Source organism: Rousettus aegyptiacus, unplaced genomic scaffold (genome assembly GCF_014176215.1).
Source record: "Rousettus aegyptiacus isolate mRouAeg1 unplaced genomic scaffold, mRouAeg1.p scaffold_m13_p_5, whole genome shotgun sequence".
NCBI lineage: Eukaryota > Metazoa > Chordata > Mammalia > Chiroptera > Pteropodidae > Rousettus > Rousettus aegyptiacus.
Genome location: NW_023416308.1, coordinates 38,412,027 through 38,434,906, shown reverse-complemented (window position 1 = coordinate 38,434,906; position 22,880 = coordinate 38,412,027). Strand labels below are relative to the sequence as shown.

Sequence of the window (22,880 nt, the reverse complement as noted above, 5' to 3'; positions counted from 1 at the left end):
TTTTTAGTGTTGTCAATTGTATTTTGTATATATTGTCTGTATTTCTTAAACAGATATTAATGAGAGTGTTAAAAAAAAGAGATAGTAGACACTTTAACCTAAATTCTATTTCTCATTTTTTTTTTCTTTTTGAGAATAACCGTAGTATCGAACTCATAGAAATAAAGTGAGAATACCCAAGCAAAGTGCTTATTACAGAGCATGGCTCATGGTAAATTTCCAATAAGTTATTATAGTAGGTGTAAGGTGACCGGGTTCCTTGGGAGAGATACAATAAAATTGTGATAATTAGGGATTTTCTTAGTTAATTGTGTTCCGGGAATTGAGAGGGTGGCAGAATATTACTATAGTCTGCTACCTTATTAAAAAACAATATTTAGTAGAACCATCATGAACAAAAAACAATCATTCAGCTTTTATATACCAGGCACTATAGTAAGCATAATATTTAAATTTTATTAAATCCTCATGATAGAACTGCACAGTAAGTAGTATTAACCCAATCGTAAGAATGAAGAAATCAAGTTGGGGAGAAATGATTACGTGCTACAGTGTGAAAACTCTCTGTAAAATTATAAGTAAATTAAAAGACTGACCTTAACTACTAAACTGTTCATAAAAGCAAAATTTTCACCAAGATCATGATGTGATTTGATTCCTATGCCCGTAGTCATCTTTCTGCTATACAACTTATTGAATTGCTCATCTAAATACAACTCAAATTCAAATGCATATTGCTGATTTGGTCAGTATCAAGGAGTCAGCTACTTTGCTACCTATCATGGGATTTGGTTCATGCTTCCAAACATGTGTGTGGAAATGTTTCACATTTTGGTATTAACAAATGTTAAAAGCAAAAGGAATATCTCACCTGTCTCATTGAGACAAAAGTTTCTTCTCATTTCTGGAAGCTATAATATAGTTTTTCTGGAACTGGTTGTGTTCCAATGTCAAACTAGTGTTGTTCTGGTTGATGAAATAGAAAATATTCCCTCTTTTTCCTATAAGAATGCCAAAATAAAATAAAAAAACACCTTGGTTGTTTCTATGTCTTGGGCACCATGAATAATGCTGCTATGAACATCTGGGTGCACATATCTTTACAGGTAAATGTTTTTAAATTATTTAGGTAAATCCCAGACGAGAGATTGCTGGATTTTATGGTAAGTTTATTCTTAGTTTTCTGAGGAAATTCCATACTTTTTTCCATAGTGACCGTGTCAATTTACATTCACAGCAGCAGTGTATAAGGGTTCCTTTTCCCTCACAACCTCTCCAACACTTGTTATTAGTTGTCCTGTTGATGATAGCCATTCTAACAGATGTGAGGTGGTATCTAATTGTGGTTTTGATTTGTATTTCCCTAATAGTTAATGAAGTTGAACATCTTTTAATATGTTTGTTGGCCGTTTGTATGTCTTATTGGGAGAAGTGGCCGTTCAGGTATACTGCTTATTTTTTTTTTAATTGGATTGTTTTGTTTTTATATATTTTGGATATTAGCCCCTTTTCAGAGGTGTTGTTTGTAAATATATTTTCCCGTTCAATTGGTTGCCTCTGTTTGTTGATGGTTATTTTTCAACAAATGATTGGATAAAGAAGATACAGTACATATATACAAAGGAATATTACTCAGCCATAAGAAAAGGTAAGATATGGCCATTTGTGACAACATGGATGGATCTTGTGATTATCATGCTGAACAAAATAAGTCAGATAGAAAAAGTTGAGGACCATGTGATTTTATATGTGGGATATAAATCTGAAAGCAACAAATGAACAAGACAAACAGAGATCCATCGACACAGGCAACAGTTCAGTGGTTACTAGGGAGAAAGCAGAGAGTTAGGGAGGGAGATAATGATAAAGGGGATCAAATATATGGTGATAGAAGGAAATTTAACTTTGGGTGGTGAACACACAATGCAATATACAGAGGATTTATTATAGAATTGTACACTCGAACCCTATATAATTTTATTAACCAAAGTCACTCCAATAAATTTAATAAAAAGGTTTTTGAAAAAAAAAAGAATACATCCTAATTTTTAAATTTTTCTATTCAAAACAAAATAAATCAAATAGAATAATAACTTTTTTAAGGGGAAAATAAATGGTAGTAGGTTGACTTTAATAGCTTTTTAAAGAATTTAAAAGAGGTCAACTCCCTTCATTCTTGGTAATCAGTTATTTAACAGGGAACAGCTCCTTTTATGAATGAAGGAGAACAATTTGGCTGGCAGAACAACTGACAAATATTCAGTTCATGAATATTATATAAAATCAATAAGTTCATTTGATAATGAATATGTAAATTATAATAGTTTATACCTGAGTTTATTCCAGAACAAAAAAGAAATCAATACAGGCATTTTGGAAAAAAATGTTAATACAGAAATGTCAGATTTCAAGTTCTTAACACTTGAAAATTTTTTATCTTAAGATGTGAAAAAATAAGCTCTTCAGTTTGTAGTTGGCCACTGAAATAGGAAAAACGATACAAGAAGATCAATATATACATATTTTCTTTCTATGACCTGAAGTGGTAGGTGGGAAGTTCTCATTTGTAAAGGGGTAGGAGAATTGCCTGGGTTTCCAATATGAGTTTAGTATGAGAATAACTATGTGCAGATTTACACTTTTCAATGGGGAAAAAATATCCATCTATATTCAGAAATACCAGTTTAGAACAAGAGAAACTGATGTTTGTTTTAGAACAGAACTTAATGGCTAAAGGATAAAGATAAAAATTACTTAAATTAGTTACTAAGAGGAATTTTGACATTCTTCTTCTCCAAAGAATTTTAATAATCTGCATAGCCTCCATCTCGATAACTTAGGTGTTCTCCTGCCTGGATACAGACATTTACACTAACCATTCTCATGGATGAAGAAAACCCCACAAAAGTCTTCCTTCCTCCCGTCTCAGGATGTGTTTATACAGTTTAAACATTTTATACTTTGTGCTACAGGTGAAATTGATTTCACTTATTTGACCAATTCTTACTGCCCAATGGCCAGCTGACTTGCTACTTTTGTCTGATTGCAGAAGGGCAGAAATCCCCTAGGAGAGGGGGAGACAGAGGAAAGAGAACAGAGACCCAGAGACCCAACCCTGCTTCCTCTAGTTTTAGTCCACTTCATCTGAGGAGTCTGTGACTCATGGCTGAGTTCACTCACCCCCAACAAGCTTCCATCAAACCACAGCCCCCAAAATGCATTGTTGATAAAGTTCTTTCATGGTGAATCTTGGTCAGAGATTACAGGGAATGCTGATTTTATTAGAGTTCTTTCAAAAAAAATCATTTAATTGTTGCCGCCCCTTGGCAAGTGCTGAGTCACTCTGAATGCTTCATAGCATTCCAGAACACCTCATCCTTTCTTAATATTTTCCTTTTCTTCTTTTTAAGTCCTCCTTATGTTTAGTTTAGAACAAGTCCTTTCCCCCCACCCCAACAGACTTGTCTCTGGAAAAGATTGAGAAGAGCCAGTAAACTTGACTTCTTTTTTCTTGCTTCTCATGTGAGTATAATTTATATTTCTAACTATTATGCAAGTGTCATTAAAGCAGTGGATTTCCCCAGGTTTCTATGGAAGAATGGCCTTGTTTGATCTTTACAATGTTCTTACTCTTAAAATTAACCACAAAAAAACTTGAAGACACTCCTGTGCTTCTTGTAAAATTCATCGTTGGGGTAATTTTATGGTATGTGTTTTCCCTCTTGAATATTTTAAAGAGCTGGATTTCTGTCTCTTTGCAGAGCATTCTAGCAGCTGTGTCTCATTTGCTTTGCATGAGTATTGAAAGAAATTGCTAGTTTGGAAGCTCCTTAACACATGGGATAATTGTACAAAGCACTTTACAGTTTGCATTGTGCTTTCCCATTATTTTACCCAGTCATTTGTTAGAGAAGCCCGGGACATATTATTTACATATTTCAGAAAGAGAAATAGAGGCATTGAAGAAATAAGAGAATCGTGACAGGGCAATTTATCTCACTCTGGAATGAATCAACAGATTAAAATGTCTTCCTTCAGATCCTTTACTACCTATGACTAAAAAACTTCATGCCTTTTTACCTGACCAGGTAAGACTAACACATCTGCTGTGCATCTCAGGAATGTGTAGTCTAGGTAGTCTTAGGTGTACCCTAATTAATAGCTGTCTGAGTGACTGGATGTTGGGAACTGCAAGGTTCAGCTGCTTTTATTAAAAGTGACATAGTGGGTGGCTAAAAGCACTGGGTCTAGGTTCAGACTGTCTGGTTATAAATTCAGACTCTAACCTTTATTAGCTGTGTTATGTTAGATGAGTCACTTAACCATTTTAAACCTCATTTTTCTTATCTGTAAATTGGGAACGTTAGTTGTTACTTCATGGAAACGTTGTGGGCTGAATTAATCAAATACACATAAAGCTCTAAGCCTAGTGCCTGGCACAGAGCAAGCCCTTAGTAAACTTTAGCTGTTGCCATGTTGTTGTTCAAAAGATGGCCACCTGGTCATTTTCCTGAGATTTTTTTAAGTTGATTTGTTTCATGAAATTATATATATGGCCCAGTTAAGAATGGAGACAGATGATGGTCTTAATAGGTACTTAGTGAAGTTGGAACTTATATTAGTATTTCTTCTGCTCTTAGGAACTGTGATAATTATAAGTTCCCAGTCCTTCTGATCTTTTACTCTAAAATACAAAGTGGCAATGCCGTTCCTCTTGAATAACGTGAAGTATCAACAAAGGGCCCCATTCCCTAGTATCCATAGTATTTCAACCTAGCACTTTTGAGATATTGCATACAAGAAAGGCAAAGATAACATTAATTTCCTTACAGTTCCAGGTGAAAGTAAGGGAGAGGACACAGCAGGGATCTGTTTAGTTGCAAATATGCTCTTGTTGGAATGTAAAAGACTAAGTGTAATATCTTCTTCTAGTTTGCTGGATGAACCAGGTAAAGCACTTTGCTTCTCTCTATTTCAGTTTTCCCTACTATCAGCAGGAATTATAACATCCATAAGATGAACAATTTGTCCTTTATTTGCTGGGACTTTTTCATGGCAAGTGCTATGTACTGGGAACCTACTCAGTCCCAGGAAAACCAGGGGTGATTGGTCACTCTAAATTTTTGCCTCTCATATTACTGTGTTTACCATAGAAACAACGCATATAAAGATGCTTTCACATTTCATGATCTAAAGAGTATAATTAACTCAATTTTGAATACCTAAGGAACAAAATAGTGCTTCGAATTATTGGAAGAAAAACATAGTAATACAGTATATTATTTATTAAGTAAGAATAACACACTTAAATTCTTGGTGCATCATTTAATAAACTGCTTAGAAATATGGAATATGACTGTAAATTCCATTAATGGATATACCATGTCTTACATTATTTTTATATGTTTAAATATACTTAATTGAAAATACGCAAAAGCATATACATACAGAACAGTTGGAACAAGTACTTTCAGGTCATAACGAAGATAATTTTTATTGCAAAGACCTCATTTGAAACATATTTATTTCCTGAAAAGTTGTTTTAATCCAGTCTATTTTGGAAAGGCTTATCATTTGTAATAAATTGATTAGTGATTTGTCTTAGAAAACTTCAAAGGAAAAAAAATAGTCTGGGATAGATGACATCACCAAAAGATACTAGTCCATTGCTGGGAATTAACTTGAGGCAACATCAGTGTTCAATAGATATGTAAAAATATTAACCAATGTGCATACCCAAGAATTGAGCAGTTTCAAAAAATTGATTCATTTAGTTTTCTTTCATATCCTATACAGATTTCACTTGAGTGGAACTTCAAAATGTACAAATTTGCATTTGCTTGAAAATTCAAAAAGTCATTTTATTTGACGTTTGTTTCTGTTTTACCTAGAGACATCCCACCAAAATTCAAGCTAATGTGAGATTTACAAATGCCAAGGTGAGTTTCCTTGAAGAAATGCATACTGAGATAAATAATACATATATAGTATTAGTAAAAATATAAAAACAAGTGAGTTTAGTGAAACTCAGTTGCTTACATTAAGAGCAAGAAGTAATATTGATTTAAAAAGTTAAACCTTTAAATATAATGGATTATTTTCAGCTTGGCTTTCAAAATGGAACAAGTAAACTTCTGAGATGTTAAGGTTCTTGAGACTAAAACTTATCACACACTTTTTCTTTGTCTACTGCAGAGCTTCTGCAGCCTTGGATACATGGCTGATACTCAGTAAAATGTTAACTTATATTGAATGTTCTATATATTAATAATAATTCAAAATAACATCATGAAACCGAGTGAAAAGGATGTTGTCTACCATTCCACGTTCAATTTCCCCCCTAGGAATGAACTACTTTATAGCTCAGACAAAAGTAAAGAACTCATTCAAAGCAAAGCTGAAAGCTGTTGGAGTTATTCTTGTTTATATTTCCCTGGACAGAGGAGTCATTATGTTGGCTTCAAAGGCTTTTCTTCTATCTTCTATCATGGCATGCAGGAAGGAGTCTTCATTCTATTTCTACTTTACAAATGGAAACCCAGAAGATGGAACAATTTACCCAAGGTCACAGATGCAAACCTTCCTAGATATTTGTTAACCCTAATTTAATTTTCCCAAATTTTATCAACAAAGCTTTAGGTAATTTTCTTACCCCTTTTTTTAGTTTAGGAGACACCCTCCTTTCTATATTCTGCCCTCTCATCCATTGTTATCCCAATCTCACTATTTCTTAAACAACTCTACTTCTTTTTATTACTATCAAATGACATTTTCTTTGCTCTCAGACAACACATTTGAACTTCCACTCCAAGATCTTAAGCTAAAGGAATCTTCTCGATTACCTAAAGTGCTATGCAAATATTAGGGCTGTTTCTGCATTTCTTCCTTGGCCTGCAGCTTTTGATGTAGTGATGCATAGCTCCGGGTTTGTACTGATCTCTCTCAGGCTTTTGTAATGTGAGTCAAGGCTTTATGTTATGGTTAATTTAGCTGAAGATGAGAGCAAGCTGAAACTTGTGAGGATAGACATAAGCTGGAACAAACCAAAGTCATAGCTTGAACAGAACCTCCAAGAAAATAGATTTTCTATGGCTTTTACAGCATCTTTTCCCTGACAGCAGTGATGCAAACTGAAAGTAGAAAAATCACAGTCTCCTTTGAGGGGCATATGAGGGCACAAAGATTTTTCAAATTAACCCTCACAGAAAGGAAATCTTGAGAAATCTCAGCTCAGTTGCTGCCGATAGCAATGTCATAATGGCAGAGTTGGAGCATGGTGTCCTTCTGGGCTGTGGACTGTGTGAAATGGCTGCTCAGTTTGGAATTGGCTTAGATAATTCTTTGACCCTCAAGGTCATGACCAAGAGATGCAGCCCAACTACAGAGTTAGCATTCATTCTAGCAATATTCTTTCCTAATCCCTTAGACACTGCTGGCTGATTCATTCCCATTCAAAGATCCAGCAAGAATCAGGATGTAACCTGTGTTCTTTGTGAATATCTTTATAATTTGAGGTCTCTGTCTATTATGACTCACCCTATTTAAAGGTGAATTCTATGGTTGCCAAGAATTGCTTATATTATAGGATTTGTATGAACTGGATTTGTTGGGCCAAGGAGATATTTCTACCCACTTTGTCCCTGCCAGGTCCTGCAGCTTTCAGGGCACATGTTCTAAGCCTTAGTTATGAGGAGTCTGGAAATCCCTTAAAAGTGCACACACAAAAAAAATTGTTAACATTCATGTTTCTTTCTAGGAAGAGTGATTATGGCTTTCATAAAATTGTTATAGAAGTCTAAGAACCAACAAGTAGTAAGAGTCATAATGGAAGGAAATATTCTGAAATGTTCATTGTTATCTTCCAATTAGATATTCCACCTTGAATTTTAGATTGAACCTAATCAGAGATGAGCAACATAGGACAAGCTTTGGAGTCAGATAGACCCTTGATCCTGGATTAGACCCTGGCTCTACTTTCCCTGACTATGTGAGCTTAGATGTATCACTTTTCTGTGTCTCACATTCTTATTTAGACAATGAAGAAAATAGGAAAAATATCACCAACCTTCTGATATTTTTTTCGCAAAACAAATTCTATTGTGAGAAGTAATAAGGAAATACATAAATAAAACTTGTGAGGTACCTGACATTGGTTTACTGTTCAATAAACAGTAGCTCGTAGTGGTAGAAGTCACATGGAACTCATGTCTCTGGAACAGGTGGGATGATGACCAATGCCACGTGTCTTCTATCTTTCTGCATTTTAAAATTTCCTCCTGCCTTTGTCTACTCACTGAGTCATTAACTGCCATTTCCTATCATAAGTATCAACATGTTTTACCCACCACTCTTAAGAAATGCCACTTTTATTTTCCTTTAACCCACTTCTTATGGACAAACGAGTAATACTATCATACTCTTGGAATACCATTTTACAAATGTTACTTTATTTAAAATAAAATATATATGTGTTTTAGTAATTTTTAAAATTCTTCAAAAGGTATTATATATATAAATGCTAGGAATGTTTATTATCTTATCTTACTTTATTTTCAATAATCTGCTTTATTTCCTAGCACATATTAGTAGACATTTGCTGAATGATTAAAAAAGAAAACCCTAATAAAGTTTAAATACATGCATGAGAATATTACTTATTTTACTAGACATTCTCTTTTCCATTCTATTCCCCATTCTTTTTTTTTAAAGACTACCACAAACATGACTAACTTTGGAAATTATGAAAAAGGATGGCTTTATTTGAGAATATTTATCATCCTGGTTTATGTACTTATTTTTTATTTGGGATTTGAGGCCAACAGTATCCAACCTCAATCTCTCTTTATAGAATCAATATTTCCATAGCACATGTAAATTCATCCTAAATGAGGGATCCCATATATTTTATATATATATATATATACATACATATATATGTATATATATATGTATACTAGAGATGACAATACTTTTGAGATTGGATTTAAAAAAATTAAAGAGAGAACATACTAAGAGTAAAAAAAAAGCTATCACAAAAATATCATGAAAGCTGTGTGAGGCAATGAAAAAATATGACAGCAGATTTCACTGTATACCCATGAGATCTGTCTATCAACTATATTAATAAATACAATTCAAGAAAATGTAAAAATTCCTTCTATACATGCATTTCTATTGGTCTAGTTCATTGCTTAATCCACAGGAAGCACTTCATAAATAATAGCTGGCTAGATTAATTTATATTAATTATATTTTTATTATAATATAAACACTTAATTATATTATATTTCTATTATGTTGCTAAGGAAAGATGCAATAGTCCTTCATGTAATATCTTTATGAACATAATATTTCTGAAGCTCAGCTGATAAATAAACCATTAAAAGAAAGTGCCATTTACATTTGTTTTCTATGGGAAATAGAAATTTAAATGTGAGTGTAAGCCTTTCTTCTCAGTTTTATTGAGAAATAATTGATATATATCACTGTATAAATTTAAGGCACATAGAATGCTGGTTTGATTTCCATATATTGTGAAACGATTACCAGAATATATTCAGTTAACATGGATCTTCTCATATAGACCCAATAAAAAGAAAGAAGAAAAAAGAAAAAAATTTGTCTCCTTGTGATAAGAACTCTTAAAGTTTACTCTCTTAACAATTTTTTTGTGTCATACAGCAGTGTTAGCTGCAGTTGTCATGTTATACATTATATTCCTAGTCCTCATTTATCTTTTAACTGAAAGTTTGTACCCTTAACCACCTTTCTCTAATTTTTCCTGCCCCCACTCTCTACCTCTGGTTACTGTGGTAACCACAAGTAGTTTAATCTCTTTTACTGAGATTTTTTTTAAAAAAATTTTGTATATAAATGAGATCACACAGTATTTATCTTTGTCTGATTTATTTTACTTAGCATAATTCCTTCAAGGTCCATGCATGTTATCACAAATGCTAAAATTTTCTTGTTTTTTTATGGCTTAATATTACATTTATATATATATACATATGTATATATATGTGTGTACACACACACACACATACACACACACACACACACACACACACACCACAGTTTATTTATCCATTTATTCATCACGGGATATTTAGGTTGTTTTCATGTCTTGGCTATTTTTAGACTTCTGAGTTATCATTTATGAGTGTGTGTAAATTATCATTTAGTGTGTTAGAGTTTTGCAATTACACCCATTTAAACAGAACAATATTCAGGATCCCCAAAAAGTTTGGTGGATATGCATCCTTCTCTCTTTCTCTCAATATTACCTTTTATAAAAGAAATCACACATAAAAAATCAAAATGGCATTGGCCTGCCTGACTTAGAGTTAAGACCAAGTACAGTCGGCATCATATCCTATGAGAAGTCTCTAGAAGCTCTTATCCAGTGGAAATACTCACCTGAGAAGTTTGGGGAAAGATGGCTATGTGATTAGGATAGCAGCCTGCAGAAGTCAGCTTCTCGTAGACATAACTGGATGTGGGGCATTGTCATCCAGAAGCAAGTGGTCATGTGGGAGAAGTAAGAAATTATCCGCAAAGGAACAATGTCTTTATTTTTTTCCTTTATTGCTACTCAAAGCCCTTTGATTGCTATTCACCTTTGATTACTCAGTTTTGTATCTCAGATGTGTTATCTTAGGTGGGACTGTATTTGAAATCTTTGGCTGTCAGCCTCTGCATTTCTATATTGAACTCCTTAGGACAGATAAATAATCCTAGAAAACTGAATAAAAAGACATTCTAGGTGATAAGGAGTACTCCATTTGAAGATTTATTTTCCTTACTTCCTTTTTTAAAATTTTCAATTACAGTTAACATTCAATATTATATTAATTTTAGTACATCATAGTGGTCAAACATTTATATAACTATTGAAGTGATCCCCTTGATAAGTCTATTACCCCCCTGACACCATGCATAATTATTACAATAATAGTGACTATATTCCCTATGTTATACTTTACATTCCCGTGACTATTCTGTAATTGCCAATTTGTACTTCTTAATTCCTTCACCTTTTCCACTGAGCCCCCCAATCCTGCCACTTGGCCAGCATCAGTTTGTTCTTGGGATCTATGAGTCTGCTTCTATTTTGTTTGTTCATTCATTTTGTTTTTTAGATTTCACAAATAAGCGAAATCATATGGTATTTTTCTTTCTCTGTCTGACATATTTCACTTAGCATAATACCCTATAGTCCGTCCATGTTGTCACAGATGATAAAATTTTATATTTTTATGAACAAGTAGTAATCTATTGTATATATGTACCATATTCATAAAAAAAATATTTATTTTAGTCTTATGGGAGCTCCCTTGTATGAACTAACTGCTTTTCTCTTGCTGCTTCTAAGAGTCTCACTTTGTCTTTAACCTTTGGTATTTTAATTCTGATGTGTCTTGGTTTAGGCCTCTTTGGATTCATCTTGTTTGGGACTGTCTGTGCTTCCTGGACTTGAATCTCTATTTCCTTTGCCAGGTTAAGCAGGTTTTCAGTCATTATTTCTTCAAATAGGTTTTCGATTCCTTGCTCTCTCTCTTTTCCTTCTGGGACTCCTGATATGTGAATGTTGTTATGTTTGAGGTTGTCCCAGAGACCATGTAAACTATCCTCTAATGTATTTATTGCAGTTATTGTATTCTTCATTTCTGAATGGTTCTTTTTTTGTGTTTTCTATCTCCATTTTTATGTTTTCTATCTCTTTGTTGAAGTTCTCCCTGAGATCACTGAGCATCCTTATAACCAGTGTTTTGAACCTTGTATCTGGTAGATTGCTCGTCTCCATTTTGTTTAGTACTTTTTCTGGAGTTTTGTCCTATTTTTTCATTTGAAACACATTTCTTTGTCTCTTTGTTTTAGTTACCTCCTTGTGTTTGTTTTTATGTATTAGGTAGATCTGCTACAACTCCCAGTCTTGCCAGGGAGGTCTTATGTAGTTGTCCTATGGGGCCCAGTGGTGCAGTCACCATGATCACCTGATCTGGGTCCTTTATGTGAGTAGTGTGTGCTTTCCTGTTGTAGTTGAGTCTTAATTGCTGTTGACATGTGGGTGCAATTGACTCTCAGGATGACTGGCTATAATGACTCACTCTGACTACAGCGGACAAGCTATTGTGTGGGAGCTAACCCTATGGAGAAGGATTCACTATAGGAGGACTCTACTGCTTGCTCAGCTAATCTTTTGGGTATACTGTTTGTGGAGCTAATTGGGTCTGAAACTGGTCACTAGCTGTGTTGTTCTGGGGCCTCTTGGGAGGGGCTTTGGCGCAGGCCAAGGTCAGCTGCTGCTTGAGCCTAGCCCAGGGCCACCTAGTAAGGGCTATAAAGTGACCTGTGGTTGCTAGCTGCCTATGCTGGGCCTGGAGGCACCTAGGAGAGGCTATGCTGTGAACCAAGGTAAACTGTCACTAACACTGGGCTTAGGGTCACTTAGCAAGAGGTACAGGACATCACAAAGCTAGCCACTGATTGTCCAGGGTTTGTGTACTTTCAGAAATTTTAGGAAAGTCCACAGTGTAGGTGTAAGCCAGCTGCTTCTGAGTATCAGTCGCTGAAATAGGTTTAGGTCTATGCTCTAGCCGGGTGGGGCAGGTTCTCAGGGAATCATCAGGTTAGAGCCAGTTTGATGGAGACTCAGATTTGGCACCTGTGAGCACTTGTAGGCTGGATGAGGAGGGCTCAGCAAAGAAACAAAACGAAAGAGAAAGCTGCCCGTTCAACTCTCGATCTGAAGCCAGACAGTTCAGTTCCTCCCTGTATGTCCCTGGTACTTTTCAAGCTGTTGCTGTGCTGGAGCTCAAAGCAAGTACATCTATCATCAAGTGGGCCCTCACATGGGTTCTTTAAGAGGACCACCACACATGGATGTGGGAATAGCCCATTCTATATCTTGCCCTACCTACCAGTCTTGTTTTGGCTTCTTCCCTGTATCTTTAGTTATAAGAGTTCTCTTCAGCTAATCGTTGTATGATACTCAAGGGTGGTTGTTCTATAATTTAATTGTAATTTTGTTGTGGTCATGGGAAGAGGCAAGCACCATATTTACTTACTTTGCCATCTTGACCAGAAGTCCTTAAATTCCTTTTCTATTCAGACAAACACAAAGAGACACTCACTTGCATATCCACATGTGTGATCTTAAGGGCCCTCCAATATTCATACAACAGTGAAGGTTCCATTTTACAGATGTGGAGATCAGGACCTAAGACTGCACTTATAGTATTTGGCAGGCCAAGATGGTCACAAGAGGTGAAAAAGGTAGAATAGGAATGGACTTATAAGTGCCAGATCAAAGATTTGTATGTGGTCAAATTCTAGAGTACCTTGGTTTCCTCTTACCCATCTTGATCTTCAAAGTATTGGACTTGACTTTGAATTGATACTTTTTTTTTTCTTTTCTATTTTTTAAATTTATTTTTATTATGGTGACATCGAAAGAAATACAGCAAGTTTCAGGTGTACAATTCAACAGTAAGGCATATGTGTATTGCATTATGTGTTCACTGCCCATAGTTAGATTTCTTTCTGTCACTACATATTTGACCCATTTTATCCCATTTGTATCCCCTCTCCCACTTCCTCCTTCCCTCTGGTAACCACTAGTTTATTGTCCATATCTATGAGTCTTTGTTTGTCCTGTTCATTTTTTTGCTTTTACGTCTATATACCATATATAAGTGATATGATGTGGTTTTCAACTTTTTCTGCCTGCCTTATTTCGCTTAGCATGATTATCTCTCAGTCCATCCATGTTGTCACAAATGGCAGTATTTCATGTCTTCTTTTGGCTGAGTAATATTCCATCGTATATCTATATACCACAGCTTCTTTATCCAATCATCTATTGTAAGATACTTTGGTTGCTTCTGTGTCCTGGCCACTGTGAATAATGCAAATATCTTTTCAGATATGGGTTTCAAGTCCTTGGGGGTAAATACCCAGTAGAAGGAATCCTGGATCATATGGCAGAACAACTCTTAGTTTTTTGAGGAAACTCCATACTGTTTTCCAGAATGGCTGTACCAATTTGCAGTCCTACCAGCAGTGTATGAGGGTTCTTTTTTCTCTGCATTCTCTCCAACACTTATTACTTGTCCTATTGATAACAGCTATTTAACAGGTGTGAGATGGTATCTCATTATGGTTTTCATTTGCATTTCACTAATAGCTAGTGATATTGAGCATCTTTCATATCTTTGTTGGCCATTTGTGTGTCTTTTTGGAAGAAGAGTCTATTCAGTTCCTCCACCCATTTTTTGATTGGATCATTTGTTTCTTTGTTGTTATTGAGTTATATGAGTTCTTTGTATATTATGGAAATTAGGCCCTTATCGGAGGTGTTGCTACCAAACATATTTTCCCATTCAGATGGTTGTCTCTTTACCTCGTTGATGATTTCTTTTGTTGACAGAAGTTTTTTTTTTTAGCTTGATGTAGTCCCATTGATTTATTTTTGCTTTTACTTCTTCTGCCTTTACGGTCAAATTCATAAAATCCTCTTTAAGTCCAAGGTCCATAAATTCATTTTCTATGCTTTCTTCTATGCAATTTATTGTTTCAGATCTTATATTCAGGTCCTTAATCCATTTTTAGTTAATTTCGATATGTGATGATAGACAACAGTCTAGTTTCATTCTTTTGAAAGTGGCTTTCCAGTTCTCCCAGCACCATTTATTGAAGAGGCTTTCCTTTCTCCACTGTTTGTTTTTGGCTCTTTTGTCCAAAATTATTTGCCTATATAAACATGGGTTTACTTCTGGACTCTCGATTCTGTTCCACCGGTCTGTGTGTCTGTTTTTCTGCCAATACCATGACATTTCGAATTAATTCTAAGTAAATATTATAACTCATTTCTGGGTCCTTTTGTCAAATAGCTTTATGTAGTGTTTAACTGCCTATGCTTCTGTTTTGATAATTTCTCAAATGCCTTTCTTCGTCATCCTTTATTCTCACCACTCTTTCCTACTGAGCTTGACTCCCAGGTACAAAATGGTATTTTGAATGACAGGTGCAAGTCAACAGGCAACTCTCTGAAAATCAAGAGAAACAGCAGCTTACTACTTCCCAATACTTGTTAAAACAACTGAAACAGCTCCTGTGTAAGTGCCAAGGTCAAGGAGCTCAGCCCACCCTTGATCTTAGGCATTTGAGTTTGTCAGATGAGTCAGTCAAATGAGAATGTTGGAGTTTCTTGGCTGAATGCATGCCAATATCACTGTGCATAAAAGATGTCTGCTATACAGAGTTTGTCATCACATTAAACCAGTAGTTTAAAGAGTGACTAATGTCCTGAATACATTTGTCCTTACAAGAAGTTTCTTGCTGCAGGGGTAGATGAATTTTGTTGAATATTCTTTAATCTTCTCTTTCCTTTCCTTATTTCTCCCTGGTTATTCCCTGTCTCTTTGTTGCCTCCTCTGCACCTGTACAAGAAGTACTGTACTTTATCTTCACCCACTGGCAACACCAGCACACATGCAGTCACTTGTGTATCGTCTCCTTCCCCACTAGAGTGGACATTCCATGCATTCTCACTCATATATAATTTATCTGTAAGTCACTGGTGCCACGTTCAATTGCTGGCACAAAGTAGGCATTCAATAACTATTTGTTGAATGAATGCAGGATAGAATGAATTTGTTTTGCTGCATGTTTGGCTTTATATAATATTTGGATTTTTTCTTTTAAGTTTAATTCATTTATATTGCCTCTCTGCCTTCTTATTTAGGGAGAATCTTGGATAGGTCAAATATTAGACTACATGCCAGCATGAGGGAGGCATGGTCACTACTTCCTTGGGAGGTCTAGAGTGGGTTGTACCAATCATGTTGGTTCTGAGTCAAGCAGCCATTCTTAGTGAATCATCAACCACTGTGGTGTAGCTTTAAAGTGGTTGTTTGTGGGAGGATACAGAGGAGGAAGATGTTAACCTGATCTGGGGACTTTCACAGCTCATGGAGTAGTGAACAAATAAATACATGAACTATTTAGAATAATATATGCCTAGCAATAGGAAATAGTGGGGTACTGTAGAGATGACTGGGATGGCTGGTAAAAGTCAAACAATGAATAAGTTTTTCCCCGTGATATAGACTCTCCCTGATACTCTGAGCTGATATATAATTTATATAACATTTTTTCCATACTACTTACTATGTGCTCAACACAATGCCAAGACTGGGCATATGCCAGCAAGAAAGAAAAGTATGAAACTTGTTTCTAAGAAGGTGCAGAGTCTGGCTCATACCTGAAAATGAAGTGAATATTCATAAACAGGAGTAAGAGTGAGAAAGGAAAGGGATGAGGACAGTAGAAAGAGATCAAATCTAAGGGCTCCAAGTCAGTCCCTGTTTTTAGGGCCAAAGAATTCCAAAGATGGTGTTTAAATTCTGGAATTTTAACTCTCTCTCTCTCTCTCAAACTTTTTTGAAGAACTTGATATTGTAGAGGTGACAGAGTGTGAGTTTAATATAAATGTGAAAATGTCTAAAGAACTCCAATAATCTAGGTTTTTGGAGGCTAACTTATTACCAGGTGACTTGTTTCACTCTCAGCTAAGATTACCAATGACTTTTCAGATTTAGCCTTCCATCTCTACTATCTATACACTGTCAACCTTTAAAAAATTTAACTTTCTTTCCTGTTTTAAAATGACTAAAAGCATTAGATCTTGTGTTCATTTTTTCATATATTTGTTTGGTACTTACTATGTGCCATGCAGTATCCCAGGCCATGGGATTTCATCAGCCTCAAATCATTGACTGTGTTGACACCAACAAACTTGGCTTTCCTTTTATAAGATTTATTTCAAGGTGCCTCTAAAAAGGTCTTTAGAGTTTATTTTTTGAGAAAAAAACTCAACATGCATGTGTATGAATTGGTTTTAATCATTAAAGAGAATAAGAAACAGAGCTGAATAAAATAGAAACTCTAAAATTAAAACAATTTGAGAATTTCAAAAAAGCATGACCCTCTTGAAGTCCTAAATCACCACTCTATCAGACTTCTGTGAAGAAGGACAGATATCTGCTATATCATTGTAGAAAGAGGGGTGTTGTTTTTTAAATATTGGCCTAAGGCTTAATATGCCCTGGGTACAAGGTGAGGTACTTTCACGTGCATTTTTTCATTTAACTATTGAAATTCTTTCAATAATCTTGTGAAATAGATTTCGTTATTATTTTTTATAGAGATAAGGAAATTGAGGCTTCAAGCGACTAAGGAAGTCACCCAAGAACACATCTAATAAATAGGGTGGAGGACACATAACTACAGATTCATTAACTTCAAAGTCCTTGGCTTAGGTAAAATCTCTTTCAAAGTATTTTTATTAAAATTTAGGGCCACTTCTTGGTGACTCTAAGAAATTCTTCTGAAGACTAAAAGAGGGGTTAATTTGGTTTTGGATCTTGTCTTCTGAAAACCTTTGGAATTTATTAGAGGATGCTATCACTTGCCATTTCTCGGCCTGCTGCACATAGGACATGCTAGAGAGTCCCTCTTCAACTTAGCCATCTGTATTCTTGGCTTTTAATTTCCGCGAAAATTACTGAACATATTCTTCTATTTCCATCCATACTCAAGGCCAAAGAGAGACATTCTACTGACCTTCTTCAGTAATCTTTCTTAACATTGTTTTCCATATCCATTTCAAAGTCTTCATACCACCTTCCCTTAACTGTGTGTGTATTTTTATATTATTTTTATAGTAATTATGTTAATATATCATAATGAAACATAAATGTATAAAAAATAAAAAAATTATATATTTTAACCATTAAGAACAAATGCTCAGAGAATGTCCTTACTAGTTGGATTTACTAATTAAAGAGTATGAGGAGCAAGAGGAAATAATAAGCACTTCTGAATTTGAAAAGTATCTAAATGACAGATCAGAGACACAAAGGCAACTCAAACCAGGTTTAACCAGTCCATCTTATATGGCTATGTACAGGCCTACCTAAAGGCAGGGAATTGTATTGGTCATAGGCATATAATTTTACAACTTAAAATGGCGTTTAAGATCCAACTCCTACAATATAGAAAAGAAACTGAGGTCTGGAAAGGTTAGTGATTTGCCCAAAGTCAAACAGGAAGGCAGAATAGGATCTAAAGTAATGATTCTCAAACTTTGATCTACAGATAAAAAGGAAATTGTTATAAAACAGATTCCTGTATCACAATTCCAGAGATTCTGATTCAGATCAGGGATGTGTCCAGGAATCTATATGATTAATAAGCCTCCTGGGTAATGTGGCAGCTGGAGGGGCCTGAGCGCACACTTTAAGAAACACTAATCTGGAATCTAGGCCTCAATGACTCTCAGACTAATTTCTTCCCAAAGGACTATGCTGCTTTCCTACATTAAAAAAAAAAAAAACATTCAAAACAAAACATGACTCTGTGATTCACATTAGTGCTTTTATTTCTTGACTCAACAATTAATTTCTGATTGCATCATTCATTGAAAGTTATTTTTTCACTCAATAAATCAGCCCATATGATGTGCCAAGTACTGTACCAGGAGCTAGATATGATACTAAGATTAAAATACAGCTCCACCTCCAAGGAACCTATACATAGCAAAAGTTGTAGCTCCCATTTTGGAACACTTTATTTATACATGCTTCATACATTTTATCTCACTCACTTTTCTCATTCCTTAGCTTTAGGTAAGTCTGTATATAATAATAACATAATTTGGGAGTTTTTCATATATAGAGAATTATATATATTCTCTGCAACTTGTTCTTCACACTTAATATGTCTTAGAAGTATTTCTTTGTCTGTTCTTTCTTTATATATGTCTAGTCTTTACAACAGCTACAGAGTATTTCCCAATATTGATGTACCATCACGTATTTGACCATTTACATACTGACAAATGTTAAATTGTTTATATTTTCTCCTATTACAATTAGTCCCATGATGGATTCCAAAGTAATATTATCCCTGTTTTACAGATGAGAAGATAGAGGAAAGTTAATTACCTGTCCATGGTCTTATAATGGCAGAATTAGAATTCAAATGGAGGCATATCTGTCTCAAAGACTACAGAGTTACTTTTTTTCCCACTATTATACTTTCTAATAATTGTAATAGACTGGGATAAGTGCTTAGACGGTTACCATAGGATCACTCAAAAATCTAGCTGCTGATAGAACAGAACCTTGGCAACATCTGGGAAGTGACATTTAAACAGAAGCTAGGAGTCTTCTGGGCAGAGAGAGAGAAAGCCACTCTAGAAAGAGGTACAGGTTTTTTACAAATCAATCAATCTCATGTATTGAACACCCACTAGAGGAAACTTGTGATATACACTTGGGGGGAGATTTATAGAAAGAAGAGCTTATAGCATTATGTGTGTGTGTTTGTGTTTGTGAAAAATATTAGTGTAATAAGCTAGTGAGTACAGTATAAGTAAATACCACTTCATTAGGCAGGTTCATCAGAGCCCTGGAAATGAGTGAGCCATGGGTCCTGTCTACAGGGCAGAGCAAAGAAATTTTCTTTCTTAATAGCTCAATTTCTTCTTCTGAAATGAAATACTAATATCTAGTTTCTGGCTACTTGACGGGGATGTTGCAAGTCTTGGTTAATTTTTTGTAAATGTTTTGAGCTCTTCCAAGATGAGGTGTATGTTCTCTAAATAGGAGGTACTAATAGCAGCCATCAGAATTTAAACAAAATTGAATTGAGCTGCAGTCATTTTCTGAGAAAGAAACACAAATGACCATAAAGCTTGAAGCCCACACTGGGTCCATCACATTGACCCTTCTTTAAAAGGCACCCTGGGTCTCACATAGGACATTGTGACAGCTCAGGCCCTGATCTCAAATAGGACAATTCAGGAAACTAGCTGTATTTTACAACATTTAATTTCTCAGCTGATTGCTATGATTAAGAGCCCATCTGGCACCACCCATTTGTTAGTTATATGTATGCAGGGAAGTAGGACTCTAATAAAAGCAGAAATCTAAGAGAAAACAAAAACAAAAAAGAAAATGCACATTGGGGCCAATACCATTTTAGAACCCTCTGATAAGATATTTAAATAGGAATTTCATCATATTAACATTAGTGAGGACAAGAGGTCATATGTTGTAACAAAAGTAGTTAGGAAGCAAGTGTTTCTCTTTCTCAGGGCCATGGGTCTAGAGGGGTTGTGAACATGCTAAGAAGAAAATCCAGCTCTGGGTTTCAGCAGTAATATATCAACATCTTTATCTGCAAAGTCATGGAAACTAAGCAGTAGCTGGGGAGACATATGATTATAGTCCTGCACAAGGATGGTGGTAATAATTTAGGATAAAGGGTACCGTTGAGATTGTGCTCCCTTTGCTCTTATACCCTCAAAGAAAGCTCTTAACAAGGGGCGGAGGAAGTGATAGGTTATCTCTCATATCTCCAAGGCCCCTTTAGTGTAACTGCAGTTCCAAATCAGTCCACTAATAGGTCTTACAGATGTGCAAAAACCAAGGTTATGATGTTCACCTGGCTCCCAGATGGAATTTTTCTTAATTTTCTCATACCCAGGAGATCCTATATAAACCTGATTCAGAGTTTGTATTGTATTTTATTTCTGAGCTCAAACCAGGCTTCTTCCTTAGAAGGCAAGCCTTTAGGTCTTCTTGAAAATCCCTAACTCAAAGGTTGAGATTTCCCTCTCCTGTGGTCACTACTTCTTCTGGGAGCTCCAGATCCATGAGGAAAACTCATCAGTGATTTGATCTTAATCCCTCACTGTATGTACACAGGTTCACTGAAAACATCTGGCAGCCCTGACCCTTCCTGTCCATTTGCCAAGTGTATTGAAGTGAGAAGGAATTGTAGAACCCATTTGTAGTCCTCTGTGGTGACTAGGTAATGGTCTAACTTCTGGAGAACTAGGTAATGGTCTGTCTGTTTGACTCAGTCAAGAAAGGATTGATAACCTCCCTTCAATGGTTGGAAGATCCCTACCTTTTACACTCTTATGCCAAGTTTCTTAAGGCTGAAGCTGGGAAAGTATCCTCTATCTCATATCAGAAATCTGAAAATAAAGCTGGCTTCTCCACAAATTAGAATTGGTATCCACTTGCCCTTTGAAAGAATCCCACTCTGTTTCTCAGAAGGTGAATTTCACAGCTCGAAACATAGAATTCTATAGAGAAAGCTACATCAACAAGAATGAGAAAGTCTCTGATGCAGTCCCCTTCGACCCCTGTTTCTGAAAAGGAATTTTTACTTTAATTACTTGGGCCATAGACTAAAGCTTTACCTTTTTGGGTGGCAGGAGTTTATTAGTGAATCTACGAATTTATAGTGACCTCAATTACAATGATGAAGCTTCCTCAGAGACTAAAGTTTTCTGGTGAAGTCTGTCTGTGGATGATTGTCCTGAATAAAGGTCAAGTCTACTGATTTTAGGTCCTGTTCAGTCATAGTTGTCTAGCCTCATAAAAGGAGGGAGCTTGGCAAATTCTATGTTGTAGGATGGGATGCATCCAGATTTCATCACAGTGCCTTTCCTTGCTCCTGTTTGCCCTCAGCCAGCACCAGAGACCTTCCAAGCTTCCATGGAGAAATGATAATGCTCATCTAGTCCAGCTGTATTGCTTGGGGAGAGATCTTTATTCTAAAGATTGTATGAATAAAAATTTTAAGACTTATTTCATGCAAAGGAAAAATCAACCAGAACTTCTTTAGTAGTCAGAATGTCCAGAGATATAATAACAACAATATACTTTCTAATAATTCAAAAATTTACCACAGAGTGGCTGCTGAACAGTTCTTCCCCCTTGTCATGAGGAAGACAAATAAATGCTGATATAAGAGGAGTTTGGGGTCACTCAGGAATGACAAATACTTGATACATCTATCTTTCATCCCTAATCTCCTTCCTCCATGGCAGTGATAGCTTTCTGAGTGCTCATAAAACTCTTTCCTGCTGAAATAAGACAGGATTTCATAATACTTCTCAGTTTGTACTCCAGGCAGCCCCAACCAGCCAATCAGAGTTGGCATAAAGGAATAAATAAAATAAAATAAAATAAAATAAAATAAAATAAAATAAAATAAAATAAAATAAAATAAAATAAAATAAAATAAAATAAAATAAAATAAAATAAAATTGTAAAAGGTGGCATCTTGAATTCTACAAGGCATAATTTAAGTATCTCAAGAAGGAGTTTTGGACTGTGTGGCTTTTGCCAGACTTTCTGTTTACAAATTATTTAGTTGGGATTCAAGACTCAAGACATACCCTACCCATTCTTGTCTACTACCCAGAATTAAATGGGAAATATGATCCTGCTTTTATGAGCCATCTATAAGGTATTGTCTGGTCTATATTAAATGTCAAAAACAAATTATTTATGTGAGATGAAAATATCGATATGTGATTGATTATATTATGAATATTAACCCTATCCAAGAGAATGAGCTTAACTACCTTGAATGCCCCCCTGAGCAACACTAGTACTTTTAAAATTGTACTTTGATACATAGAAAATATATAAAAATTTTACAGAGGATATCTTGAACTTGATGTCCTCTCTTCAAATCTTGCATTTATCCTCTCCCATCCCATAAGTGAAAACAAATAGAATTTCAGAGAGCAATAGCATTTACCTCAGGTAACAGGTAGATGGACTTTAGTCTAGGTGTAGATAGACTAAAATCATTTTGTAGAATCAAGTTGTGACTTATATGGCACTCATGATCAGATTTATAGTTGGATTGGCTTGACTAAAACACACCGCTGGAGACCTTTCTCAACCTTAATTAACCTCTGATGTCAAGCTCAGATATGAGCATTTAGTTGCCTATTCTTTGGGGTTCCCCAAGATGGCAGCTGCTATGTGGCCAGTATTTTCTAT

At 35.4% G+C, this 22,880-nt stretch overlaps 1 long non-coding RNA gene across 2 annotated transcripts in view; it reads left to right on the top strand.

Annotated features, from left to right (window-relative positions):
• The first annotated feature begins 2,351 nt into the window (after positions 1 to 2,351).
• Positions 2,352 to 22,880, top strand: part of LOC118602792 — a 73,519-nt gene continuing 52,990 nt past the window's right edge. For both annotated transcript variants that reach the window (XR_004950773.1, XR_004950774.1), the window contains exons 1-2: positions 2,352 to 3,522; positions 5,892 to 5,939. This is a non-coding gene — a long non-coding RNA (uncharacterized LOC118602792). The remainder of the gene's footprint in view (positions 3,523 to 5,891; positions 5,940 to 22,880) is intronic.